Raw genomic sequence first — 16,398 nt, forward strand, 5'->3', positions numbered from 1 at the left:
GTTTACAAGCCTAAGCCACTCCTCCACCTCAAGAGGACTGTCTCATTTGATTCATTTAATCCACAGTCAGAAGGTGAGGTAGAACCTATACATTGTACAGCAGACTGCAACTCAGGCACTCAACAAGATGGGGCTTTAAACTTTTCTTCACCTGTATTATGTGATATTTTACAATTGAAAGTTGAGAAGCCATGGAGCTAAAAATGTTGTCAGGAAGGGAGAGCCTGATTTTATGTCTAGGAGACTGCATGGGAGAAAAAGGTAATTTTGCACTTAAAATTCAGTAGATGAGATATGTGATCCTTGCTGGTCAGCTAGAACCAAAGTCTCTTCCTCCAAGTGCCTTCCTGAGCTTCAGTGTTGCCTTTCTGTGATTTCTGGCACTGTCAGTTCTTGCAGGCTTTCTGAATGGTGGCAGGGTGCCACGGTGAAACCCCAGGCTGCCTAGTCTAGCTGGGGCAGCTTTTTAGCCTCCAAATGTGCAGAATGCATAAATCTACAGCCCCAGATTTCCTCTGAAGAAAGATGATGTCCTCGTGCGTCAGGTTCTAAGTGAAAGTACGGAGCTCTGATGTCACTGTTGTCTGCAGGCATTAGGTTTTGCTGGATCAGACTGTGGAGAGTAAGCTTTGTAATTCATGTAATAGATGCATAATTTGTGAATCCTCACAGATTAAGGTCTGATTTGTCTGCTGAGATGTCACTTTCCCTGTGTACGTACATGGCTGTACAGACTGTGCAGGTGTCTCCTCTGTCACATATCCAGGAAATGTTTTCCTCTCAACCTCTGGGCTTTGGGTGTATAAGCCGTCTCAAGAAAAGGGTTTATAACAAGATCACTAAATGATTCTATGATCCTATAATGAGAGCTGCTAACTCTGAAATGATACAGTGGGTCTTTTCCTAGTGTCAGTTGAAGATGATAACAGTAGCTCAATAGTGCTTCTTTTGGTTTTTTTTTTCTTTTAACATGAAGGAAACATTTGAAATCATAGTTAAAAGGGTTCAGTGGTGGTGCAAGACACAATAATGTCTTTATAGTGATACTCCATTAGACTACATCTAGAACACTGTGTGCAGTTTTTGGCCCTTCTTGTACAAAAAAGACGCTGATAAACTGAAGCAAGTCCAGTAGAGGCTGCCCTCAGGATCTGGACTGGATTGCTCGTCCTTGAGCCTGTGGGACTGGGGCTCCTTCATTCTGGAGAAGAGGCCACTTCAAGGGCAAGTAGCAGTTGCTCCTGGTGCCTCTAGGGAGGTCATTAAAGAAATGCAGCAAAGCTCTTTACAGTGGGGCATAGTGTGATATGATGGGCGTGAGTTGATGCATTTTCTCTTCTCCTATCACAGCAGGCCCTAATAAAAATCCCACCCCCATCTTTCTTATAAATGCCCTTTAAGTGCTAGAAGGTTGCTAATCAAATCTGCCTGGAGCTTCTCTTCTGCAGGCTGAGCAACCCCAAATCCCTCATGTCTTCACAGGAGAGGTGCTCCAGCCCTCTGACCATTTTTGTGGCCCTCCTCTGGACCCAGTACCACAGGTCCATGTCTTTCCTGTGATGCTGAGGATTCCAGAGCTGGATTTATTAATCCAGGTGGGGGTCTTCTGAGAGCAGAGTACAGGTCACATTTCTTTAGGATCATTATCCTGCGATCCTATTAAAAAATTAATAAAATCAATATTTTGCTGAAGTGAAGAATATACTTGATTGCAGAACTATATTTGGAATTAAAATCTTAGTGGATTTATTCATACCCACAGCATATGCAAAACAATTTCTGGCCTTAGGGATTTTGTGTTACATGCAGCCTGGTGAGGCAGATATGAAGAGCCCCAAGTGGCACCAAATATTCAAGATTAATAATTGTCCTGTGGATAAGATGTGATTACTCTGAGAATGAATAGTTCATTGCCATTTCATAACTGTAGACTTTTATACTGGTTTATCTACTGTAGAAAATGACAAATCCTTTTCTTTAAACATAATTTTAAAAGACTACAACCATTTATTAGACTTAGCACATAACTGTAGCCAAAAATGAGACAGGTAAACATCTTTTGTTGCTATTTTGAAAGTCATCCAAATTCAGCACAGATTTCTTTCTCATTGTACTCTAATATTGAGAGATTCTGTGATAAGGATGCCACACCTGGATAAGTTAGGAGAAATTAATAAAGACAGAAAATGAAAGGAAGAACTGTTGCAGTTCTATAAAATCCTTTGTCCATTTTCTGCACTGACTGGGAACAGAGGGGAATCTTCTACCTGCAACATCACAAGCTTAAAAGATTTTTTGCTTTCTATTTGTGGACCCATTATTTCGCTGAACTGCCACTGACATAGAGAAATGTTGAGCCTACACCTTAAACACCATGAGAAAGAGAGTGACTAATGAGAAAGTTGTAACATCTCCTTTGGGCCTTTATTGTCTCATCATCTTCTGGACCATTTCTGTAGAGGGTTGGTGGGTCACGCACGAAGGATTTGTTCCCTCTCTAATGTCAGGGACATATCCTTTCTAATTTTTCCTCAGAGAGATTGTAATGTCTGAAAACAATGCAGTTGGTGTATTCCTTGCAAAGGAGCTACACTTCCTTTATTTTAATGGGGTGTGCACTCAAGCGCACTCCAAGGAGGCAACACATATCACAAACATTTTCCACTTACAATAGGATTTTGCAGTTTAGCAATTTGCTTGTCAGTGAGATTATAATTTAGTAAGTCACACTTAGATAAATGGGGAAGGAGGGTGGTTAGGATGTCTTATTTTTGTAATTTTTTCTAATACTATATTTCAGTTGCAAGCAGACACAGTTGCTTCCATGTGCCTGAAGTTTTATTACACTGTTTTAGTTGAACAGTATTTTCATGATCCCTAAATCTAATTACAATTTTTAATCTTCAGAGATTTTTAAATCTTTTCATTTCTCATTCTAATGCATTAAATTTCTCAGTGCTATGTTCCTGTGCTGCTTAAATCTCCACTCAGTACAGTATATTTCCACTGGCTTGAATTGACCAGCTTGCTAAATTATATACATATATTCTAGAAAGTTGTATAAGCATATGAGCAAAAAGTAATTATTTCTTAAATTGAGAATATTAACTCTTAATTTAAATAATTTTATTCATTAATATAGAAGAATTCCTAAAATATCTCAAGTTTAAAGGTCCCTGTAAAGATCACTGAGTCCAACTCCTTGCTGCTTGCAGGACTAACTAGAAATAAACCATATGACTAAATGCTTTATCCAGATGCCCCTTGAGCTCTGACAGTTTTGGTTCCATGACCTCTTTCCTGGGGAGACTGTTCCAGTTACCAGCCATCCTCTGAGTGAAGAACCTTTTCCTGATGTCCAATCTGAACTTGCCCTGATGAAGGTTCAATATATAATATTCAATATGCAACATCAGAGCTGCCACTTTCGGTATGTCAGAGGTCTGTTTAGTTGATTTTACATCAGTGGCAGTAGTTTAAAGGTCAGTGTAGGAGCAGAGCTTCTCAGCTGCTATACTTTCTTCAGCTGTGGGTAGTAGATGTTTGTGGATGTTTTGAACAACTGTTTCAGAAATAATTAGTTAAATTTTCTACTACCTGTTTTTTTCAGTACTTTTTTAGGTTCTAAAAACCAGGCTTTTCTGTTTTGATACCATTTGGTAAAAAAAATAGTTCTGTTCCTCCCTGTTCCTCTGTAAAAATATAGCATATTAGCCTGTTATCGTTAATAAATTTACTTGTTATCAACTATTTTCTTAGATAAAATAAATAAATAAACTAAACTAAACTAAACTAAAAAATCCCAAGCCTTCCTGACAAACTGTGATTTAGTATCTAATGTTAAGCTGGATAAGCTGCTGAAAATATTTCTGTAGTTACTCTTAGCTGTGATTGCCAATAATGGGATAGAAAAGACATATGCATACTTTTCATGTTCATCTTTTACTGTGTCTGAGCTCTGGACACTGTGAGAAAATAATGCTGAGATATTCTCTCTGATTCCAAACAAAGCATTTTCAGCTATCACAATAATCCCTTTGAACTGTCACTGAGTGGTTGGGGATGTAAGCAGAAAAACACATGGGGAATTAAAAATTTTTAACAGGAGGGTCCAGGATTTCCAGGCACATGTGATTCCTGAAATACTTTTCCCATATATATGAACAGCTGAACTACAACAATTATCACTCAATCTGTCCTTGGGAACTGGTTCTGTTTTACACATGCTGTGTTTGGTTCAGAACTCTTTATTATTTAATGAAAAAAAATATCTTCATTGGCTCTTGCACTAAACCTGCCTCACAAGGCCCAGCAAGTAAGTGCAGATTTCTTTTATTTACAGAGATCCAGGGGTTTAGTTATTGTTTCCTAGTTTTACTTTTCTCTAAGTTTGGCCTTTTTGTGGTTTGTGTTTTTGCCTGAATTTGAGCACTTTCTTCCCATTGTACATTGGGATAAGGACAAGAAGAATTGTTCTGAGTTTGGCTTTGACTTTCACACTTGAAAATTCATGCTACCAGCAACCAAAGTAGTTTTTATACCAGGAGTAAAGTGAAGCTTAGCTCAGGGGCATCATTAAGAGCAGTTAGTGATTTTGTTAGTGGCATAAACATCAAAGATTTGTGACCCAGCCACTAAGAACTTATTTCATTAATGCGTTTAAATATTAATTATCATTTATTACAAAATAAAAAGAGGCTGCTACAATACTTTTCTAATTGTATGGCATAGGCTATATATCTCCTTCTTTTTAAACCAATTAAAACCATTCATCCCCTGAATATTATTAAATTATGTTAATATCAGACTTCTTATTAGGAAACTGGTGATATACGAGCAAAGTGAAATAAATTCAGTAATACAATTATATGGTTAAACCCAAGATTAGTAGTGAAAAGCAGTCTCTAGTAATTGCCTGTGATTACTTTACTTGCAGAATGCCAGGCCACTGCTTTTCTAATGTGCTGAATCAATATTCTTACAAACTCTGCTTTTCATGGTTTATAAATAAACATTCAACATTTTGTGAGAGGCATAAATAAAGGCCAATATTGAATGACTCAGTGATTCAGAATGTAATTATTGCAGGGGGGAGGGAATATGACATGGTGATAAGTCAGGTAATTAAAAGCCAAAACAAATTGTACTTTAGGCCTGGAAAATGTGATTTGCAGGGTGTGACAGATAAAGAGCTATGTGTCCTGTATATTTTAGCTTCATTGGCTGAAGAGATTTGGCTTGTTAAAGCCACAGAAGGAAAGGAAATCTAAAAAGACAATGGTATTCAGCAAACTTTAATCCTCAGTTCAAACTGTTGGTTTAGGAACAGCCCAGCTGAGCAAGCAGAGCTTTTATGATTGTATCACTGTCTGTTGTTTTAAGGGTTCTTTCAGTCATTAATTATTTGAATTTTCATTGAGATAACATATATTTACAAGAACTGGATCACCCTGTGACATGAATGGGGCCACATTATTTTTTTCCTCTTTCTTTCCCTTGGTGCTCCTCAGGCAGGGAGCCCAAGGATTATCCAGCCAGGGGAGTTTAAGAGCTGTGATGTGTCTGTGGCACAAAAGCAGGAGTGAATTGTATCCACACTTGAGTTCTTTCTGGGAAGTGTCCTTTGAGTTGAGGTTCTTCAGCTGTGCTGAATATCTTTCCTTTTTTTTTGGAAAGAAAAGGCACATAAACTGATCTAGTTAATTGCACACATTTCATGGAGAAATAAAACAGATGCCTTCCAGATATCCCAGACATACTGCAGGTGCACTGATCTATTTTCCACTTTGTGTGCACTGGAATCATCAGATGTTCCAGAAGAGCAGTTCAGGAGAAAAGGCCTAAAACGAAACAGCAGCTTCAACAGAAGGAGAAAGGCAGTAGGAGGTGTACAAAAGCTGTGGTCTGTGTCCTACCTGTGAGAATTGTCAGATGTAATCCAGCCTGGCCTCTCCATTTCACAGGTCTTTAAATATCATTCAGCTACCTTGGTATTGAACTTAATAACCCAAGTTTAACTGAGTCATGTTGCTCAGTAGGACAGTCAGCCTTGCTGAGCATCCCTCTTGGTAGCTCTGCTGTTTGGGTTCATTCCTGCCATGTGCCACATCACAGCTCAGAATCCAAAGCAGTCCTGTCCTTTTGGATATTTTTGTATCATTCATAAACAGAGATTTTCTGATTGCAGTTCTTTTGCTCAGTTTGTGGTTTGGGTTTTGCTCAATGCCTACTGCACAGCAAATACCCTTTAGTTCAGCTTTGCATGAAACTTCTAACTATAAATTAAGAACTGTAATGAGACTATTTTAGTTTAACAACATTATTAAACACTGTCATGACCCATTAGAAAATTAACCGTTTTAATCAAGGTTTTGTGCAGGATTGCTGAAATGCACATTTTACAGACAATCCTTCAAAATTCTCACATCAGATGATTTACCACCTACAAAAGATGTTCATATGGCACCTGAAGAAAATATATTAAAAAAAAAGTTAGAACTTTTTCAGAGGCATTCCTGGAAAAAAGGATATATCCTAATGCATATCATGATATATGGTCAAGTCATGATAAAAATAATGGTGAAGAAACAAATCTCATCTAGGAGCTTGCTGATACCACTATATTTAGAAATTCTGTAATTTATCTTAAAGCAGGTTTTACATTTTTGCTGTTTTAGCACAGGGAAGTGAAAGAAAATTCAGAGGAATCAAATGGAAATAAGAAGGAAAATAAAAAGTCTGTATGTTAACCAATGCAAGGAGATCTAGATCATCTTACAACTTGCTGACCTTTTAGAATGACTCCTTTTATAGATTGTCTTAATTCTGTTTCAAAGACAACCTATGGAAGCACTGGTTTTCAATCATGATTTGAGAAGAGCAATTAATTTTATTTCTCCTGTGAGCCTGAAGCAGAAAACAAATCCTAATAGCTTATTTGGCCTTCAGGTTTCTATGGAAAACATTAGCCAAGAAACTATCTGATTTACCTAAAATGCATCAGGAATACTAACTGGAATTTAAATTCATATCTGTTAAGTGTTGCAGTCGACAAAGTCATCAGCAAAATAGTAAAGAAATAAAATTTCTTTGAGACTTTCAGATAATTAAGTCTGAAATCAACAATGTGGATCTAAGTTCAATTCTCAGTTATTCAGGGGTTAGTTGCAATTCACTTCATTTTCTGATTAAGCTTTGCGTCTCAAAATAGATCTCAGACCAAAAAAAAAAAAAGATGGTGTGAACATAGAAATACAAAATAAAGAACTTAATTGTCAGGAAAATAATTCTGATCATCTGAAATTTTAGACTTATCCACATACTCCAGTGTGTGCTTTTTATGGGAGATTTTGTGATGCAAGCTTGCTGAGTTTTTTCCATAATCTTTTCTGGAAAAGATAAAATGTTGCTTTAATTTGGTTCATATGTTTAAGAACACCTTTGCTCTTGCTTCTTCTTCTCTTTTCCTCCTTCTCTTTTGTTTTATTTTTAAGCCCTTAAAAAGAATTGAGTTCTTGAGAAAAAATTACCAGACCAAACTGGGAAAAAAAAGAGATTTGAAGATTGGAAGATTTAGCTGACCTCAGATGAACACCTGCCACCTTTAAGTTGCCAAGAGCAGAAATTAAGAATATAAGAGTGAGGATTGTAATGCAACATGCCTGCTTGTCCTTCATAATGCATTGGCATTCTCTGGCCACTGGTGTAAAAAACTTTGCAGTGGTCCAACACTTCAGTGCAGTTTTAGCCTGCAAACAACTTCCTCATTCTTGAAAGTCTTTTTTTCTTTTAAAACTAGCAGAAATGTTTTGATATTCTGGACTGTCCCAATACTGTGCAAGTCTGACTTCTGGCCTTTGATTTTAGAAGGTTTAGCAATTTTCTATGAATACCGCAGCAAATAAATTGCTGGATTTCGTTGGGAAGCACATACAGGCTCTCCACTTTAACCCCCACTTACGTGATCTTCAGTATCAATCAGCAGCAGAATTGCATCTGCACTTGGCTATTGTGTTCTTCATCCCACAGTCCTTTCATTCATGTTCATGTGTTGGCATTGTTCTGTGGATCCAGAAGCGAGTGTGTTTAAGACAAGTGCTGGCAAGCTGACAAAGCTGAGCAGGACTAGTGCACCCTAATTTGCAGTTCCTGAGTCAGCTCTCTGCACACTGAGTAATTATGCAGAACCATCAGCAGCTCTCTCCACAGAGAAGACACCAACCTCATTGTCCTATTTCAAATGGAGGTTTTATGCATCTAATTGGTAGAGAGAAGCCTGAGCAGACAAAGATACTATCTGAATTTCACAAAAGTAGCCTTAAGTGTTTAAGTACCAGAAAGCAAGAAATGACAAACTGTGTTCTTCTTCCCTACAGCAATTTGCTGATTCAGGACTACCATCACTCTCTGTAGATGTGATAGAACAGCAAGTCAGCTGTTATCAAACCTGTTTTTCAGACATGTCCCAAAACAAGTGAATGTATAGGGATCTAAGTGCTCAGTCCTCTCTCTCTGGGGAATGCAATAATTGACCTATTTCAGTGTGCAGCATCCAAGCTGCATTGACTCCCACCAGCTCAGGCCTAGGAGCCATGGAAAATTGTATGGAAAACCTGCTCAGTTCAACTGCAATCTTCTTCTAGGTGCAAGGTCTTCTATGGGAATTAGATTGGATCTGGCCACAATGCCTTTTATACCTGCCTATTTCCTAGTCAATGAAAGAACTATTAGAGGTATTTACTTGTCTGATTTCTTCAGGCTAAATCTATATTTTGTTGTTGCTGGCTTTACCTGACTATATTAATATTAGAGTCCATTCAATCCATTGTTTATTTGAAACAACAATTTAATTTTATATGTCAGTTTGCAAAGAATAGCATGAATGGGGAAAAAAATCAGTTTTCCTCCAAAGGGAGTGTTAGTTTTGAATTTGCACTGACATTTTCTTTGAATAACTGATGGCTACTTTAACACTTAGCTTGAAATGCAGCAGAGAGACAGCTCACAGCACACTGCTGCCTTTGGTACTCACGATCTTAAGGTAAACTACAAGACAAACTGACACCACATAGGGTATAGGAAGACAGAACCAAAACATGTTCAGAAAGCACCTGGAAACCTACCCATCATGAGTAAGGTGTACTTTTATAGGAAAAATAACCCATTGTGTATCTTTCATCATTGCACATCTGTTTGTAAGTAACAGTGCACATCTGCTTTTCAAGGACCTTGTATAGAAACCAAAACACAAGAAAAACTGCCCTCAGAAACCTTCACACTGGTCCTTAAAACTGAATTTTTTTGCGAGCCCTCTGAATGTTTCCTGGCCATAAGTGCAAGGTTAAAGAAATCTCTTAATACAACATTTTTATTGTTATAGAATTTTTTGCATATCAACATATAAAGCTATGATAGAATATGCCAAGTGGAAATTAATGCAATTCAGTTTTTCACTTAAATCAGAGTTAAAAATTTTATTGGAGAATGTTTGCAGATTTATTTATACCCTGCAGTCTCCAAAGTTAACAGAGGAAGCTGGCTGCCATTCTCTACCACTATGCAAATACTTATTCTTCCATATGGTTGCAGAAATATATTAAAAATATAGGGGTATTAAATAATAATTTATACAATAAATTTTATTCAAAATAAGAAAAGAGGGAGAGGAGTAGGGACCCAGCCAGTGAAATGTTAATAACAAAATGGCTCAACTGTCTTACTGTTATCCTGACCCCAAAGAAAGGATCCTATGATCATATCATATTTTCTGTCTGATTCCCTAAAACTGCTTTTGAGAGAAATGTCTTCTACACTTAGAGTAGTACTGAAGAACTATGAATATACATTTATTCCTACAAATGCATATTTTATATGTAAAAGCCTATTCTCTATTTAAGATTCAGTGTGTGCCTCCTGCTCTTCCTCCCACTGTCACTCCTTTTGACTGAATCAGTAAAAAGTACCTTAGCCATTGACTTCAATGTGAACTTGATTAGGGTCTGATTGTTCAGATTTATATAAAATCAGGTTGAAAACAAAGGTTTTAAGGCAAAGGTCTTTACAGGGAGATTAAAGAACTTACCGATGGAAACATTGCTGAGGAAATTTGGGTAGAATAAGAGATTTTCAGTCAGGAAGTGACCATTTAAAGGCACAAGAACAGGACTACATGTAAACATAGATAAAATGTTTATAAACTGTCTGTATGTAATACAATTTGCATAAAGACATCATGAGTGGAATTCCAGACACATGATATTTTAGTTTAGTATACTGTAGAAGTTTAATGCATTTCTGAATCTCATAACCTTACCTGCCACCAGGAGCATGCCCCAAACAGGGGAGCACAGTGTTTACAAATTCTATTTCAATTCCCGTGGCTGCCAGTGAACTGAAAGTATGCTCAGGCGGCCAAGAGGGCCAGTGGCATCCAGGCTTGTATCAGCAATAGTGTGGCCAGCAGGAGCAGGGCTGTGATTGTCCCCCTGTTCTTGGCACTACTGAGGCCGCACCTCAGGTACTGTGTCCAGTTTGGGTTCCTCACTACAAACAGACGCTGAGGAGCTGGAGCATGTCCAGAGAAGGGCAATGGAATTTGTGAAGGCTCTGGAGCACAAGTCCTATGAGGAGCAGCTGAGAGAACTGGGGTTCTTTAGCTGGAGAAAAGGAGGTTCAGGGGAGATCTTGCCACTCTCTGCAAAGGAGGCTGTAGCCAGGTGAGGATCAGTCTCTTCTTCCAAGTAAGAAGCAATAGGATGAGAGGAAGTGTCCTCCAGTTGCACAAGGGAAAGTTTAGATTGGACATTAGGAAAAAACTTCTTCTTAACGGAGAGGGTTGTCAAGCATTGAGACAGGCTGCCTAGGGAAGTGGTTCAGTCACCGTATGTAGATGTGGACCTCAGGCACAGTGTTAATTTAATGGCTGGAGTCAATGATCTTAAAGATCTTTTCCACCCTAAACTAATTCTATGATTCTATACACACACATACATACACACAAAAAAATAATAAGCTTGACAGATATATTGTATTAATAGTGCTGATGTTGTGAGGTAGACCTTATGTAGTGGGGTGTGAAAAGCACTGAATTATTCTTGCTGCTGACTAAGAGATGACATGGAAGAGATTGTCACTTAGCAGAAGAAAGAAACATGTTAACTAGATGTATTGGATTAATTTCTTTTTTTACTATCAAAATTATTTTCCCGGTGGCTGTGTATTGGTCCTTAGGAGGAGGAGTAAGTGCCTATCAAGGAAAGATTAGATTTCTGCAGAGTGGTTGAGCTTACTGCTTATCAAGTGATAATCCATTTCAGCACTTCTTTCTCTTGTCTTGCCTTTACATTCCTGCACACACACACACACATTCCCAGGTGTCATGTTGGCAGCTAAAGTAGTGGGAGAACTTGCTGTGTTGTAGGAGAGGTGAACTATTACCGCGCCTGAGTGGGCGCAGCTGGTGAGAGAGAGACGGTGAATGTTGTTTCTTGAATCAGAAGGCTTGATTTATTAAGATATTATATATAATACATTATTACTATACTAATAGAATATAGAGAGAGGTTTGCAGAGCAGCTAGGCTAGCTAAGAAGAGATAGAAAAGAATCCACAACAAAGCTGTGGCCAAGGACTCAGTCCCCTGGCTTGCACTGGTGATTGGCCCTTAATTATAAACATAAAACATGAACCAATCACCAATCAAAATAGGTGCCCCTGTTGCATTCCCCAGCAGCTGATAATAATTGTTTACCTTGTCTTCGGAGGCCTCTGGCCTCCCGAAGACACAGAAATCCGAAAGAAAGGATTTCTGTGAAGAAATGTCTGCGACAGTGAACAGGATGATCTTCCTTTGCACAAACTCAAAGCTGTTGAGGTTCACTCACTTGTGATTACGATCAAATATATTTCAAAATACTGATCGAAAGATGGGACTAAAGTTTATATAAGCCTATGAGCACCCAAACTAGCTGCAGGTAATGGCATAAAAATGTTGCTATTTGAGCTTTTAATGTCTGTGTTATGATCACCTGATAGGTAATTATGTATGTATCATGAAATGTTGATATATGTGTACATAGATCACAGAAAGCACTACTCAGTCCAGAATTTTTGAAGGCAATCTTAATACAGAGGAAAAAATACAGTCGACAAGTACAGAAAATTACTTTAAGTTTTCTGTACTATGTAGATTTTTGGTTTTGTAGCTTTATTTTTGTCTTTTTGGATCAAAGTTGTAGCATTGTTCACAGCCACACTTTCTTGCTCATTTTTATCAGTGACTAAGGACTCAATTATACTTCACTGTCAGGCTGACATTTTATAAAAACAATGAGAATAAACAAATGCATTAAAACGAAACCATTTTCCACTATTATCTTTTAACCTAAATGTATCTGCAGCATGATGGAAAAAGCCCCAGAAGTAAAATGATTCATAAATGCTTTGAGATACACAAATATAATGCTATGTTTAAAGTTAAAGTGGCAAAAGGACAGGGTTTGAGAAGAATGGAAGTTTTGGCAGATGAAAATGCTTATAAATGAGTTTATTAGCAAGAAAAGCTAAGGGCTTATAATTCAGAGAGTATTATAAGAGTTGAGAAGTTGCTAAGAAACATAAAGCTTCATGGAGTAGAGGAAAGATGTTTTTGGAAGCTAAGATCAAGCATAATATTTAATAGCCAGAAATTCATATCACCTACGGTCTGTCGGCACTTACCTGCGGTAACTAAGCTCAAAATAGAGTGACCTGATACTGTTTCTATGATCTCTGCAGAAAATCAGGCATCTCCAGGGCAAAATCACATCTTGTGCAGCTTCAATCATGTTCTAGAGTGGATGTTCTCTCACCAGCAAAGGAGAGGGAACAGAGAGCCACTAAAGGACATTTAATCATGGACCAGCCTTTAACTAGCCCAAGGTAAAACTGCCCAATAATGTGAACATCCCATGAAATTAACAAAACTTCCTCTAAATGCAAAGATGGGAATTTCCTAAGGTGTTTTCTTTCTGTCACAGAAGTCCTAAATTCTTTCCTTACTTTTTTGCACAAATGTAGAAAACACACCTGTGCATTTTACTTGTGATTTTTTTTTAATGGGCTTCTATTTCATGTTTTTGAATTACTCTGTAAGTTGGTATTTATTTATCATTATTAGGATTTCATTACAGAAGTCAAGAATAGTGTTCACACACTTCTTAAAAGCCCAGAAGGTTAGTTTCTGCCTGACATATAGATCCATAGTAGCTTTTCTTACCAAAAAAATATATGATTAAACTCAAAATTATACTCTCTTTTTTAATAAACCCTATTCAACCAAGTATTCACTGTCTCAGTGATCAGACGTTAACTTTGCAGATGATGGATAAAGATTGAATAAGGCAGAATCAACCCTAATTTCTTTACATGTAAAATGTGGTGTTTCATAATTAACTTAGAAAATGGGACTTCTGTTGAAATGAAATAGAAAATGTCCTCTTTAATCTGTTGCTCCAGGTGTATGTAGATTATTCATTACTGGAATAAGGAGACTTTGTAACTTAAAGAATAGGTGACACAACAAAAGAGGAGAGGAAGTATATGGTTTACAGAGTTCAGCTGCTATGCATACTTGTGACAGAATTGAAATTTGATTTTCTTAGTAATCATTATAGAAAAGAACTTCTAAACTGGTGACATTAAAACATAACTAGAAATGTAGTAGGCAAAAAACCTACAGCTGTTGGTTTGTACCTTTGGAGACAAGCAATGCCCTATTATAGAACCTTTTTCAGCATTATTATTGACTTACTCTTTTCCAAAGATAGGAATCTATGTCCTAGGACATGAGTAATTTTGTTCTAATTTCTGTCAAAAATATTTCCTGATTTTTTGGCATGAGGTAAAGGGAGGCTATTTGAGCTGTCCCCTCAACTGAAATGGTGGTCAGAGAGCAATAACAGCAGGAAAAAGTGAAAATCTCACTTCCCCATCTCTTAATTGTGAATGGAGTGGGTCAGAAATAGACTCTGGCATGTATCAGCCGTAAAGCAGCCAAGAACTGCCCTTATAAATATTCAAATGGGAGTGTTTGCTGCTGGTAGGATCTGAAAACAGGTGTAATTTTAACTATTTGTAAGAGCAATTTTTTTCTAAATATAAGATTCTTTAAAACAAATACATACACACATGAAAAAAAATCTGTGCTGATAAATTGCGCAGATAAATTAGTTACTTCAATATCAGTACATTTCTGCCTTGGTGTTTTGTCTTTTTCAAACACTTATGCTCTATTTAGCCCGGGAGATTTGCCTTTGAATATTAATCACTTTGAGGAGAGTGGTTGTTTTTCATCCTGGGACCATAATTTCCTTTTGGCATTACTTTTGCTTGTTTGTTTACTTTGGTTTTGGATTGGGTTTTTTGTTAATTTATTAGGTTTTTTGTTTGTTTTTATAAGAGTTGATAGATTACTGGGTTTTCCTTTTTTTACAGAACATGAAATGAACCTGGCAAAGGAGTTACTGCCTCAGTAAATGTGAGCAGTCATTTTTGGGATCTGCTTGGAAATTTGAATGGGTCTCATCTCAAAGCATATGGTTCAGCTAAGGAGAGAATTGACCTCAGATTGTTCCATAAATTGTATTCTGGCTTAATTAGAAAGGTGTAAACCGATTTAGTATGACAGAAATCTCTTTTGCCTCAGGTAGACTGTGGAAGATCGGCCACCATTTCATGGTGTTCAAAAGGGAGCTGTAGTTGGAGGTAACAGCCTACATTAGCTTGGCCTTGCTGTGAGAGGGAAGAATCTGTTTGATCATGTAGTCTCATCTCCACACCTTATCAGTTATCCTGCTTTATAAGGCGGTGGACTAAAAAGCACTCAGAAAATTTTTCATTGGTCTGATAATATTGTATATGTCTGATAATATAGCTTGAGTCATTTATTCAAGGGACTAAAACTTTACATTGCACCAAAACTTACCTTCTGAGCTAGAGATTAATTACACAAATTAAAAGATTTCTTACCTCTTTGTTTCTAGAACCTGTAAAAAAATGCATTCCTGTTTCTCTTATACAGATTTTGTACGCTTTATTCTAGTTTTTGTGCACATTTTTCATCAGAAGAATAAAAAATCTCAGTGATCTTACTAAGCTAAGAAACAAAGACTTGTAGTTGAAAGCCAATCTTGTTGGCTTATTTATTTTTGTAGAGATTTATTTAGAATCACATTTCTTCAAACCTGGAGGCACTTGGGTTGGCCCAGCCAGTCGGGTTCATTGAGCCAAAGTGTATTACCTTATATAACAGAATTTCAGAAGATCCTTGCTTTTGGTGAACCAAGGTACCTTATGTTTGGAGTATGTTTGTCATAGGCTTCTTCAAATGAGCAGTGAGAAGAGTTGAGCATCTCCAAGAAGCAGTTCTCATCTCCAGACACATTGATTAACTTTAGGACATTGCTCTCTTTCTTCACCAACTCTAGCGAAGAGAATAACTCTTCTTTACATTCTTTATCTATATGCATGGCATTAGAAGAGAGAAAATCCAGTCTACTGATATTAATGTGCAATATAGTATTTTGTAGTTGTTCAATTAGAGATTGTTAGGATTTTTAAATTAGAGATTGTTAGGATTTTATCTTAGGTACTTAGACTAAAGCTGCTCCTTCTTAAATTACATAAATACAATTTTTAATGACATTTTAGTTAGCATTTATTGGTCAGTCATTGTGGAAATTATTCTGAAAGGAGAGCAGACAAAGGTAATGATTTTCTGCAGAAATTGACTGCTTTAAAGGCAACAAGTGTACAGTTTTAATGCAGTTTAGTGTTTTGGTGTATTAATGGAGTTGACTGAATAATAAAAAATAGATTGTTGAATATTTTTGAAGAAAAGTAGACCAATTTTCCTTTATGTAAATTAGTATTTCTGAAAATGCTCAGTTTTGGAAATTGTAAATGAGTTAATCACCGTATTTATGTGAGTCACCTGCTGTTAGTTGGTCAGCAGCTGAAGAATTTTGCTTTTACATGAGATCTAAATACATGGCTACCTAGTCAGGCATAAAATTATCTAATTAAAATACACAGTCTGTAAATAAGTAAATTGTAAACATCATTTCCTAAATTCTGGTTGCAAATACTACTGAATAATGAGGATATCAACACAAATAGAAAATTATCAGCATTAGAAAAACCTCCTGAATCCTATAACCGGTAAAACAGGCAATGGTATTTCATCATATATCCTAATTAGGGTTATGACATAGTTTGTATGTGGTTCTAGCCGTGAAAGTTGTTTAGTAATATATTCTGTGTTTTCATCACAGTCTGTAACTCACATTCTCCCTGTTGCTTCTCCACATACTAGATGACTCAAACAGTAATTATGTTGCATTTTTAGGTTGGTTTTTTTTT

The 16,398-nt window shown here is 36.9% G+C and overlaps 1 protein-coding gene across 1 annotated transcript in view; it reads left to right on the forward strand.

Moving 5' to 3' along the window:
• GPC6 (glypican 6) overlaps window positions 1-16,398 on the forward strand; it is a 723,711-nt gene that overhangs the window by 397,476 nt on the left and 309,837 nt on the right. The window lies entirely within an intron of this gene.

The sequence above is a fragment of the Ammospiza caudacuta genome, chromosome 2 (genome assembly GCF_027887145.1).
Source record: "Ammospiza caudacuta isolate bAmmCau1 chromosome 2, bAmmCau1.pri, whole genome shotgun sequence".
In the NCBI taxonomy this organism is placed as follows: domain Eukaryota; kingdom Metazoa; phylum Chordata; class Aves; order Passeriformes; family Passerellidae; genus Ammospiza; species Ammospiza caudacuta.